Genomic DNA, 12,692 nt, shown 5'->3' on the forward strand with positions numbered 1-12,692 from the left:
CTTTCCTTCTATTCGGAATGACAGCTTTGCTGGATAGTTTGCATATTCTTCCCATTTACCACATTGAATATATCATGCCAGTGCTTTCTAGCCTGCCAAGTGTATGTGGACAGATCTTCTGCCATCATTATGTTTCTACCCATTTAGGTTTAGAAACTCTTGTTCCAATCTGCTTCCATGATTTTCTCTTTATCACTGAAATATACAAGCTTCATTATTATATGTTGAGGTGTCAACCTATGTTTATTGAATTTGAGGAGGGGTTTCTCTGTGCCTCCTGGACTTGAATGCCTATTTCCTTTCCTATATAGGGAAATTCTCAGCTGTAATAAATTCAAATAAAACTTCTGCCCCTTCTTTATCTTCTGGGACCCCTGTTATCTAGATATTATTTCACTGTATGAAATCCCTAACTTCTCGAAGTTTCCCTTTGTAATCCAGTGTTTGTCTTTCTGTAACCTGTCCACCTTTATTTTCCATCATTTTGTCTTCTATATCACTCTCTTTTACCTCATTTATTCTGTTAGAACCTCCATTTATGACTGCATCTCAGCAATAGCATTTTAAATTTTGGCCTGATTACATTTAGTTATTATTTTCTACAGTAAGTGATTCCTCTACTGTCTTCTATGCTTTTTGCAATCCCAGCTAGTATCTTTATAGTCCTTTTTTTAAATACTAGTTCAGACCTCTTACTTATATCCATATTGATTAAATCCCTGGCAGTACTACCTCCTGTTCTCTCTTTTGTGATGAATTTCTCCATCTCGTTATTATGTGTAGAAAAGAAGATAGAGAAAAGACAACAATATCAACAGCAACAGAAAATAATTAACAAAACAAACTAGAATAAAACAAAAACAAAATAAATATGAAAAAAATCATACCAGAAATAAAACAGGAAAAATAAGAAATAGATCCTCATTGTATTTTGGTTTCCTTCTTATAAGAAATTAGATCCCAAAATAGGAAAAAAAACTCATATATATATGAAAATAAAATAAAATACAATGAACATAAACCAAAAATAATATATAAATAACATATATATAAAATAAAAATTTTAAAAGAATTGAAAAAAATAAGAACATAGCTGCAAAAATATAAAAATGAAAGATTAAAGAATTAAAATAAAAACACTACAAATGTTATATACTGTTTTCCAAGAACTGAATTTTTGCAGTTTGCTATGATTGGTAAACTTGGTGCTATCCAGTTGTTCCTGCTGGCCTTCCAGGGGAGGGGCCTATTCTGCTGATTCTCAGGTGTTGTTGCCCTGATGGAAATCCAACTTCCTTGCCAGGGGGCAGAGCTCAGTGTAAGTGGCTCTGGATTCCACTGTGGTGCTGTTTAGCTCCCCCCCCTTCAATACTTTCAGCATTAATGGAGGGAATGAAAATAGCCATGCCCTACTTTCTAGCTCCAGAGCTGAAAATTCCTCCCACTCTTACCTCCCACTCTTCAGTAAGCTCATGCAGAAAAGCATTCAATTACTTCAGTCTTGTTGGTTTCTGTCCAAACTCTGTGTTCACCCAACATTGACCAGGCATTTTCATCTCAGGCATACAGTTGAATTTTAAGTCTCCAAATTTTATGGACACCTGGGGTATATAGACCTGCACTGTTCCTCCCAGAGGAGGGAGAGCTCTCACCATGCTTCGGCCTTCTGCTGGGCCCCTGCCAGGAGACTAGCGGTGTGACTATGTAATGGTTCACAATATATGGCATCACCAAGCAAAAAGCCAGAGCATAGACTCACTGTTTTCAGCTGGCTTTTCCACTCTGATGCCTGGAAACTCTGCTATACACAGGCACCCCCATTCTTCTTGTGACCCCAAGGATCTTGAGACCATGCTATCCCACCTGGGATTCTGCTCTACTTCACCACCTAAGCACTTTAAGGCCAGGGATGTGCCCCGCACTGTACCAGGCTTATAAAAGTTCAGATTTTGTGCTCTACTGCTCATAATAATTTACAGTAGCCTCCTTAAGTCAGCTCCTGCCCCACTACCATTTCCTCTGATATATCGTCCTGGATTCAAGGCTCTGCACCTCCTAAGTTCCAAAATGTGGTCACTTTTCTATTTGTGGAATTGCAGCATTTCTTTTCTCAGATCTCTGATTGATTTTGTAGGTGTTTAGAATGGTTTGATATCTAGCTGAATTCCAGAAACCAGATAAACTTAGTGTTCCCTACTCCTCTGCCATCATAACTCCTCTCTCTTCATATACTTTAATGTATTCTTTACTTTTCTGGTTAACCCATTCATTCCTTAGTCAGATGTTCTTTCACCTACATGTATTTGTGGTCTTTCCAAGTTTTTCTTGTGGTTGCCTTCAAATTTCATAGTGTTGTCACCTGACAATATGCATGGTATGATCAGAATCATTTAGTAGTTCTTGAGGCCTGATTTATGACCCAGTATGTGATCTATTTTGGATAATTTTCCATGTGCACTTGAAAAGAATGTGTGAGGGGCCTGAGTGGCTCAGTCAATTAAACATCTGGCTCTTGATCTCAGCTCAGGTCTTAATCTCAGGGTCATGAGTTCAAGCACAGTTGAAGTTCCATGCTAGGCATGGAGCCTACTTTAAAAAAAATAAATAAGGGCAGCCTGGGTGGCTCAGCGGTTTAGTGCTGACTTTGGTCCAGGGCATGATCCTGGGGACCTGGGATTGAGTCCCATGTTGGGCTACATGCATGGACCCTGCTTCTCCCTCTACCTGTGTCTCTGCGTCTGTGTGTGTGTGTGTGTGTGTGTCTATGAATAAATAAATAAGTAAATAAATGTTTAAAAAAATAAAAATAATAAGAATATGTATTCTGCTGCTATAGGATAAAATGTTCTGAATATATCTGTTATGTTTATCTAGTCCAGTGTGTTGTTCAAAGCCATTGGTTCCTATTGATTTCTTGCTTAGATGATCTTTCCATTGCTATAAATGAGGTGTTAAAGACTCCTACTCTTATTGTATTGTTATCAATAAGATTATCTATGTTTGTTATTATTCATTTATATGTTTGGGTGGTTCAAGCTGGATGCATGAGTATTTGCAACTGTTAAATAACCTATCGGACAGACTCCTTTATTATTATATAATGTCCTTTTTTACCTCATCATCTCTATTTACAGTTTTTGGTTTAAAATCTAATTTGTCTGATATAAGTATGGCTATATCAACTTTTTTTATTTAAAAATATCTTTTTAAAAAACTTTTATTTTTTTCAAAGATTTTATTTATTTATTCCTGAGACACACACACACACACAGAGAGAGAGAGAGAGAGGCAGAGACACAGACAGAGGGAGAAGCAGGCTCTATGCAAGGAGCCTGACATGGGACTCAATCCTGGGTCTCCAGGATCAGGCCCTGAGCTGAAGGTGGCGCTAAACTGCTGAGCCACCTGGGCTGCCCACAATTCATTTTAGAGAGAGTGTGCACTCATGTGTGCATAAGTGAGGAGAAGGGCAGAGGGAGAGAATTCTCAAAGCAGATTCCCCACCTAGCCCATAGAATGATACAGAGCTCAATCTCACGAACAATGAGATCATGATCTGAGCTGAAATCACAAGTCAGACACTCAACAAACTGAGTAACGCAGGTGATTCTTCTACTCCAGGCTTCTTTCGACATCAATTAACATGATAGATGGTTCTCCATGCTCTAATTTTCCATCTTAATGCGTCTTTATGTCTAAAATGAGTCTTTTTTAGGCAGCATATAGATAGATCTTGGGGTTTTCTTTTTAAATCCATTTTGAGCACATGTCCCCACCAAATTACCTAGATAACTTTCAAATCATCCTGAAAACCTACGAATTTAGTCTGAGATTTAAAGAGAGAACAGCTGGAATGCTACAGTGAGAAGAGTTTGTGCTTCTATCAATTACAACTTGTTTTTGGCCACTCTGCACTGAGCAAAATGACTAGAAGGAAAAATTCACCTAAAAAGAAAGAATCAGAAACAGTCCTCTATCCCACAGAGTTACAAAATCTGGATTACAATTCAATGTCAGAAAGCCAAATCAGAAGCACAATTATAAAGCTACTGGTGGCTCTAGAAAAAAGCATAAAGGATTCAAGAGATGTCATGACTGCAGAATTTAGATCTAATCAGGCAGAAATTAAAAATCGAATAAATGAGATTCGATCCAAACTGGAGGTCCTAACGACGAGGGTTAACGAGGTAGAAGAACAAGTGAGTGACATAGAAGACAGGTTGATGGTAAGGAGGGAAACTGAGGAAAAAAGAGAAAAACAAAAGATCATGAGGATAGGTTAAAGGAAATAAATGAAAGCGTCAGAAGGAAAAATCTATGTTTAATTGGGGTTCCCAAGGGTGCCGAAAGGGACAGAGGACTGAATATGTATTTGGACAAATCACAGCTGAGAACTTTCCTAACTTGGGAAGGGAAACAGGCATTCAGATCCAGGAGATAGATTCGCCCCCAAAAAATCAATAAAAACTGCTCAACACCTCGACATTTAAAAGAGAAAATTGCAAATTCCAAAGATAAAGATAAATTCCTTAAAGCAGCAAAAGACAAGAAATCTCTAACTTTCATGGGGAGAAATATTAGATTAATAGCAGAACTCTCCACAGACCTGGAAGGCCAGAAAGGGCTGGAAGGATATATTCATAGTCCTAAATGAGAATAACCTGCAGCCAAGATACTTTATCCATCAAGGCTCTCATTCAGAATAGAGGAGGAGATAAAGAGCTTCCAAGATAGGCAGAAACTGAATGAATATGTGACCACCAAGCCAGCTCTGCAAGAAATACTAAGGGGGATTCTGCAACAGAAAGAAGTCCAAGGGAACAATCCACAAAAAGAGGGACTGAGTAGGTATCATGATGACACTAAATTCATATCTTTTAATAGTAACTCTGAAGGTGAACGTGCTTAATGACCCCATCAAAAGGTGCAGGGTTTCTGACTGGATAAAAAAGCAAAACCCATCTATTTGCTGTCTGCAAGAGACTAATTTTAGACATAAGGACACCTACTCCTACTCCCTCAAAGTAAAAGGTTGGAGAAATATTTACCATTCAAATGGTCCTCAAAAGAAAGCAGGGGTAGCCATCCTTATATCAGATAAATTAAAGTTGATCCCAAAGATTGTAGTGAGAGAAGAAGAGGGACACCATATCCAACAAGAGGACCTAACAATCATGAATATGTATGCCCCAAATGTGGGAGCTGCCAAGTATATCAATCAATCAATAACTAAAGTTAAGACATAGAAAATAATACGCTTATACTTGATGACTTCAATGTAGCACTTTCTACAATCGACAGGTCTTCTAAGCAAAACATCTCCAATGAAACAAGAGCTTTAAATGATACACTGGACCAGATGGATTCCACAGATATCTACAGAACTGTACAACCGAATGCAACTGAATAAACATTCTTCTCAAGTGCACATGGAACTTTCTCCAGAATAGACCACATACTGGGTCACAAATCAGGTCTTAACTGACACCAAAAGATTGGGAGTGTCCCCTGCATATTTTCAGACAATAATGCTTTGAAATTAGAACTAAATCACAAGAAGAAGTTTGGAAGGATTTCAAACACACGGAGGTTAAGGACCATCCTGTTAAAAGATGAAAGGGTGAACCAGGAAATTAGAAAATAATTTAAAAGATTCATGGAAACTAATGAGAATGAAGATACAACCATTCAAAATCTTTGAGATACAGCCAAAGAAGTCCTGAGGGGGAAATACATCGCAATACAAGCATCCATCCAAAAACTGGAAAGAACTCAATACAGAAGCTTAACCTTTCACCTAAAGGAGCTGGAGAAAAACAGCAAATAGATCCTACACCCAGCAGAAGAAGAGAGTAATAAAGATTTGAAAAGAACCCAATGAAATAGAGACCAGAAGAACTGTGGAACAGATCAACAAAACCAGGAGTTGGTTCTTTGAAAGAATTAATAAGATAGATAAACCATTAGCCAGCCTTATTTTAAAAAAAGAGAGAGAAGACTGAAATTAATAAAATCATGAATGAGAAAGGAGAGATCACCACCAATACCAAGGAAGTACAAATGATCTTAAAAACTAATTATGAGCAGCTATACGCCAATAAATTAGGCAATCTAGAAAAAATGGATGCATTTCTGAAAAACCACAAGTTAACAAAATTGGAACAGGAAGAAATAGAAAACCTGAACAGGCCAATAACAAGGGAGGAAATTGAAGCAGTCATTAAAAACCCCTCAAGACACAAAAGTCCAGGGCCAGATGGCTTCCCAGGGGAATTCTATCAAATGTTTAAAGAAGAAACCATACCTATTCTCCTAAAGCTGTTTGGAAAGATAGAAAGAGATGGAGTACTTCCAAATTCGTTCTATGAGGCCAGCATCACCTTAATTCCAAAACCAGACAAAGACCCCACCAAAAAGGAGAATTACAGACCAATATCCCTGATGAACATCGATGCAAAAATCCTCAACAAGATACTGGCCAATAGGATCCAACAGTACATTAAGAAAATTATTCACCATGACCAAGTAGGATTTATCCCCGGGATGCAAGACTGGTTCAACCCTCATAAAACAATCAATGTGATTCATCATATCAGCAAGAGAAAAACCAAGAACCATAGGATCCTCTCATTAGATGCAGAGAAAGCATTTGACAAAAGACAGCATCCATTCCTGATCAAAACTCTTCAGAGTGTAGGGATAGAGGCAACATTGCTCAGCATCTTAACAGCCATCTACGAAAAGCCCACAGCAAATATCATTCTCAATAGGGAAGCACTAGAAGCCTTTCCCCTAAGATCAGGAACAAGACAGGGATGTCCACTCTCACCACTGATATTCAACATAGTACTGGAAGTCCTAGCCTCAGAAATCAGACAACAAAAAGACATTAAAGGCATTCAAATTGGCAAAGAAGAAGTCAAACTCTCCCTCTTCGCCGATGATGTGATACTCTACATAGAAAACCCAAAAGCCTCCACCGCAAGATTGCAAGAACTCATACAGCAATTTGGCAGTGTGGCAGGATACAAAATCAATGCCCAGAAATCAGTGGCATTTCTATACACTAACAATGAGACTGAAGAAAGAGAAATTAAGGAGTCAATCCCATTGACAATTGTACCCAAAAGCATGAGATACCTAGGAATAAACCTAACCAAAGAGGTAAAGGATCTATACCCTAAAAACTACAGAACACTTCTGAAAGAAATTTAGGAAGACACAAAGAGATGGAAAAATATCCCATGCTCATGGATTGCAAGAATTAATATTGTGAAAATGTCAATGCTACCCAGGGCAATTTACATGTTTAATGCAATCCCTATCAAAATACCATGGACTTTCTTCAGAGAGTTGGAATAAATCATGTTAAGATTTGTGTGGAATCAGAAAAGACCCCAAATAGCCAGGGGAGTTTTAAAAAAGAAAAGCATAGCTGGGGGCATCACAATGCCAGATTTCAGGTTCTACTACAAAGCTGTGGTCATCAAGACAGTGTGGTACTGGCACAAAAACAGACACATAGATAATTGGAACAGAATAAAGATCCCAGAAGTGGACCCTCAACTTTATCATCAACTAATATTCGACAAAGGAGGAAAGACTATCCATTGGAAGAAAGACAGTCTCTTCAATAAATGGTGCTGGGAAAATTGGACATCCACATGCAGAAGAATGAAAGTAGACCACTCTCTTTCACCATACACAAAGATAAACTCAAAATGGATGAAATATCTAAATGTGAGACAACATTCCATCAAAATCCTAGAGGAGAACACAGGCAACACCATCTTTGAACTTGGCCACAGTTACTTCTTGCAGGATACATCCATGACGGCAAGAGAAACAAAAGCAAAAATGAACTATTGGGACTTCATCAAGATAAGAAGCTTTTGCACAGAAAAGATACAGTCAACAAAACTAAAAGACAACCCACAGAATGGGAGAAGATATTAGCAAATGACGTATCAGATAAAGAGCTAGTATCCAAGATCTATAAAGAACTTATTCAACTCAACAGCAAAGAAACAAACAATCCAATCATGAAATGGGCAAAAGACAGGAACAGAAATTTCACTGAGGAAGACATAGACGTGGCCATCAAGCACATGAGAAAATGCTCCACATCACTTGCCATCAGGGAAATACCAATCAAAACCACAATGTGATACCACCTCACACCAGTGAGAATGGGGAAAATTAACAAAGCAGGAAACAACAAATGTTGGAGAGGATGTAGAGAAAGGGGAACCCTCTTGCACTGTTGGTGAGAATGTGAACTGGTGCAGCCACTCTGGAAAACTGTGTGGAGGTTCCTCAAAGAGTTAAAAATATATCTGCCCTACAACCCAGCAATTGCACTGCTGGGGATTTACCCCTAAGATACAGATGCAGTGAAACGCCGGGACACCTGCACCCCGATGTTTATAGCAGCAATGCCCACAGTAGCGAAACTGTGGAAGGAGCCTCGGTGTCCATCAAAAGATGAATGGATAAAGAAGATGTGGTCTATGTATACAATGGAATATTATTCAGCCATTACAAACGACAAATACCCATTTTTGCCTGGATGTGGATGGACTTGGAGGGTATCATGCTGAGTGAAATAAGTCAATCGGAGAAGGCCAAACATTATATGGTCTCATTCATTTGAGGAATGTAAAAAATAGTGAAAGGGAATAAAGGGGAAAGTAGAGAAAATGAGTGGGAAATATCAGAGAGGGAGACAGAACATGAAAGACTCCTAACTCTGGGAAATGAACAAGGGGTGATGGAAACGTGGTGGTCGGAGGCTGGCGGTACTGGGTGATGGGGGCACTTGATGGGATGAGCACTGGGTGTTATGCTATATGTTGGCTAATTGAACTCCAATAAAAAAATAATAAAGTCGCAGTAAAAAAAATCCATTTTGATACCCTATGCCTTTTGATTGAAGCAATGAACCCATTTATATCCAGAGTAATTATTAATATATATGAATTCATTGCCATTTTATGTTATATAATGTCGTTGCTTCTGGAAATTTTCTTTGGTTTAGTTTGTATTGCTCTTTGGTTCTATTCTGTGTTGCTCTTGGTCTTTGTTTCTCACTCAAAGAGTCTCCTCTAATATTTCTTGCAGGGCTTATTTAGTGTTCACAAATCCCTTTAGTTTTTATTTGTCTTGGAAACTCTTTACCTCTCCTTCTATTCTAAATGACATCCTTGCTGGATAAAATATTGCTTGCTAAAGATTTTTCCCATTCACAGGTTAACTATATCATTCCACTGTCTTTTGGCTGGCCAAGTTTCTGTGGATAGATCTGCTGTGAATCTGATTTTTCTTCCTTTGTAGTTTAGGGTTCTTTTTTCAGTTGTTGCTTTCAGGATTTTTTCCTTATCTCTGTATTTTTTAAATATAAATTCAATTAGCTAACATATAATACATCATTAGTTTCAGATGTAGTTTTCAGTAATTCATCAGTTGTGTATAACACTCAGTGCTCATCACATTACGTGCCCTCAAAAATGCTCCTTATATCTGTAGTTTGCAAATTTTACTACCATATGTCTTTCTATTCACCTGTTTTCATTGATTTTAATGGGAATTCTCTTTGTCTGCTGGATTTGGATACCTGCTTCCTTCCCAGATTAGGGACGTTTTCAGCTACAATTTGTTCAAAGAAACTTTCTGCTCCATTTTCCCTCTCCGTCTGACATTCCTCTGTTAGGAATGTTATGTTTAATGGAGGCACTGAGTACCATTCATCTACTTCTGTGATCCAATATTTTCCTCCCTCTTCTTTTTGGTTTCATTTGTTTCCATAATTTTATCCTCTTTATCACTTCTTCCTTTCTCTGCTTCTTCCATCCTCGTGATCATTACATACAGTTCATTTTGGATCTCAGCTATAGCATTTTTTATTTTGGCCTGACTAGTTTTTAGTCTTTTGTCTCTGTGATAAGGAACTCCCTGGTGTTTCTATGCTCTTCTCAAGTCCAGCTAGTATCTTTCTAATTATTGCTTTAAATTCTGGTTCAGGCATATTAATTATATCTGTTTGTATTAGATCAGTGGCCAGAACTAATCTTGTTTTCTTTTGGGGTGAATTCCTCCATCTTGGCATCTTGTCTAGGTCTCTGTCTTCTGTGTGTTGTGAAACCCTGTTATGTTTCCTGCTATTGAGAGTAATGGATATACTAAGAAAAGTCCTATACTGTCTAGGGCCTGGCACTTTAAGGAGTGTTTCTGGTGTACACTGAATGTGCTCTGCTGTTTTGTTTTGGCTATTCTTTCCCTCAGGTCAGTCCTCGGCAGAGTTTCTCCTTACCTGCAGTGGAGAGTGTTTTGACCTTGTCCAGTGTGTAGTGAGTTCTAACGAGGTGTGCTCTGCTTTAATTGTTAAAAGAATCTAGATCCCATTTCCCTGAGAGGTAAAGCTTTGCAGCACTCTATGGTCAGTAGACTTGGTGCGTGTAGGAGGTTTGTGGTGGTATTCTGCAGGAGGGACTGTTATTCTGGATCTCAGGCATACTTGTCCTAGTTCAGCAGCAACTGAAGGAAGCTGGGAAAGAGGACAGGACTTGGTCTAAGTAGCTCAAATCTCCATTGTAGATGCTAGATGCTATAATGCACACTTAAGTCTGTCAGTGTTAATGGGCAGGGGGAAAACCACATCAGCCAGCTCTCTTGTCCCCAGACATGGGAGTTCATGCCTACCTATTCAGGAATCCCTCACTGAAGAGCAAACAATCTGCACTTGTGTGTCCCAGGGCCCCTTCAGTTCCCTGCCTCTACCCTGTCTGTGTCTGATCTGTCTGCCCTCCTGGCCATCCAGTGCTTCTGTGTTTTATTTCAGGAACATTGGCTGGGTGTTAAAACTCCAAATTTTAGGGACCTGGTACAGCAGGGACCCATCCTGGTCCTCTAGGGAATGGTTTCACCACACTATGGCTAGTGCTGCTTTGTCCCATAAGGGCAATCACAAGAACCACAGGGGCTTGGAGTTTATGGTCAAGTGCAGCAAAAAGCTGGAATCCAGGTTAGCTGCCCTCAGCAGGTATCTCTGCTCCTATGTTAATGAATGGAGCATCTCAGTGGCACCCATAGGCTTTTTTGTCCCTGGAGAAGCAGAGCCACCTCTACCAAATGCATTCCAAGCATGGGAACTGTCTCTCCCAGTACGATGCAGAGGATCCTCAGACCATGCTGTCTGTTCCTAGGCCTCTGCCTTCCTTCTCCACAGAAGCACCTCTACACCTGCCAGGCTCCACCTGATGTTGCAGACTTTTAAAACTTTAGTTTGAGCTCCACTGCTTAAAAATCTTGTAATAATCATCCCCTCTTCTTTTCCCTATAAGTGGTTTTGGGGAAGTGTTTTTCTTGTACAGTGCCCTGTGCTCTTTTCGCTCTCTCTCTTTCTCTCTCTCTCTCTCTTTCTGATCAAGGTTCCATCCCCTCTGCAGCACTGGCAAATATTTTCTCCTTCAAATCATATCTCTGTATCTCCTACCTTCCATGATGTAGCCTCTTTTCTCCCTCTAGTTGTGCAACTTGTTCTCAGTCCTGAGATGATTTTCCTGAGTGTTCAAAAGGATTTGATGTTTATCTAGCTGTGTTCAAGGGACCAGGCAAGCATAGGGTCCTCCTACTACTCTGGCATCTTAACTCTTCCCCTAGTATCTTTCTTATTAACTCTTTAAATGTTTGGAGGAATTCCTCTGTGAGCCCTCTGTTCCTGGACTTTTGTTTGTTGGGAGTTTTTTGAATATCAATTCAACTTCTTTGCTGGATATTGCTCCATTCAAATTTTCTGTTTCTTCCTCTTTCAGTCTTGGTCATTTTTATGTTTCTAGGAATTTATCCATTTCTTCCAGTTTTTCCAATTTGTTGGTACATAGTTTTTCATAATATTCTCTTATAATGATTTGTATTTATGTGGTGTTGTTCATTATTTCTCCTCTATCATTTGTGATTTTATTTGACTTTTCTCTTTTTTCTTGATATGTCTGGCTAGAGGTTCAATTATATTGATTATTTTCAAATAATCACCTGGTTTCATTGACCTGTTCTGTTTGTTTTCTATGTCATTCATTTCTGCTCTAATCTTTACTATTTCCTTATTTGTTCTGGTTTCAGGCTTTGTTTGTTTTCTTTCTTCTAGATTTTTAACGTGTAAGGTTAGGTATTGACTTGAGAATTTTCTTGTTTTTTGAGGTAGGCCTATATTGCTATAAATTTCCCTCGTAGAAGTGATTTGCTGCATCCCAAAGAGTTTGGACAATTGTGTTTTCATTTTTTTTTTAATTTATTTTTTTATTGGTGTTCAATTTACTAACATACAGAATAACACCCAGTGCCCGTCACCCATTCACTCCCACCCCCCGCCCTCCTCCCCTTCTACCACCCCTAGTTCGTTTCCCAGAGTTAGCAGTCTTTATGTTCTGTCTCCCTTTCTGATATTTCCCACACATTTCTTCTCCCTTCCCTTATTTTCCCTTTCACTATTATTTATATTCCCCAAATGAATGAGAACATATAATGTTTGTCCTTCTCTGACTGACTTACTTCACTCAGCATAATACCCTCCAGTTCCATCCACGTTGAAGCAAATGGTGGGTATTTGTCATTTCTAATAGCTGAGTAATATTCCATTGTATACATAAACCACATCTTCTTTATCCATTCATCTTTCGTTGGACACCGAGGCTCCT

This window comes from Canis lupus, chromosome X, assembly GCF_003254725.2.
Source record: "Canis lupus dingo isolate Sandy chromosome X, ASM325472v2, whole genome shotgun sequence".
Classification (NCBI taxonomy): Eukaryota; Metazoa; Chordata; class Mammalia; order Carnivora; family Canidae; genus Canis; species Canis lupus.